This window comes from Nannospalax galili, unplaced genomic scaffold (assembly GCF_000622305.1).
Source record: "Nannospalax galili isolate Female #2095 unplaced genomic scaffold, S.galili_v1.0 scaffold87, whole genome shotgun sequence".
Taxonomy (NCBI): Eukaryota; Metazoa; Chordata; class Mammalia; order Rodentia; family Spalacidae; genus Nannospalax; species Nannospalax galili.
Genome location: NW_008360320.1, coordinates 14,171,678 through 14,172,683, shown reverse-complemented (window position 1 = coordinate 14,172,683; position 1,006 = coordinate 14,171,678).

Below are 1,006 nucleotides of genomic sequence, written 5' to 3'. Positions count from 1 at the left end.
TTAACAAATAATTATTGTTTAATATATTATATATTATTTTATAGAACAAATTTACATGTAGAACGTTTGATTACTGCTCTCTTTGTGGACATATGTTTGGAGGGCTTCATTCTGTGGACTTGTCACCAAGAGTAGTTAACTAGTATATTTTCAGTCTTGTGTAATGGATATGTCATATTTACTTTTCCTGTTGCTGCGATAAAATAACTTGAAAGTTGCCCTAAAATGCCCTTCTTAAAGGAAGGAGAGACTTGTTTTCATTCATGGAAAGAGGGCCCAGTCTATAGCTGGGAAGTCTAGACAGTAGGAGCCTGAAACATGGGTTAGAGTACACCTGCAGTCAGGAAGCAGAGAACAAAGAATGTGCTGCTCAGCTGGCTCTGGGCTTTGTATGCAGTCCTGTAAGCAGCCCAGGGAATGGTACCTTCCACTTTCAGGGTGTCTTCCTACCACAACTTAACCAAATTAGTCCATCACAGGCATGCCCTAAAGCAAGCCAAATCAAATAATATCTCACAAGTGTGCCTTGAGACTTGTCTGCTATGTGATTCCAGATCCTGTCAAGTTTAAAATCAATTCCAATCATCACATACATAAATCATTGTTCCATAAAGCTTTTTGTTGTTATATTTATGAAATTAATTAGGTGTCAATTACTGGAAAACTTACCATGATTTTTTTTATTTCAAACATTTTTTATTATTATTTTTATTTTATGTGTATATGTGTATTGCCTGGTTGTTGGTAAGTGCACCCATGTCGTGAAATGCCCGCGGAAGACAGAAGAGGCTGTTGGATCCCCTGGGCTTGGAGTTACGGACAGTTGTTAGCTGCCATGTGGGTGCTGGGATTTGAACCCAGGTCTTCTGCAAGAACAACTGGTGTTCTTAACTGCTGAGCCATCTCTCCAGCCCTTAGTTCAAACTTTTAATCATGATAGATAATATTTATTTAATAAAATAACTTTTAAAAATTTCTTTTTTTTACTATATATGTTTTTTTTTTA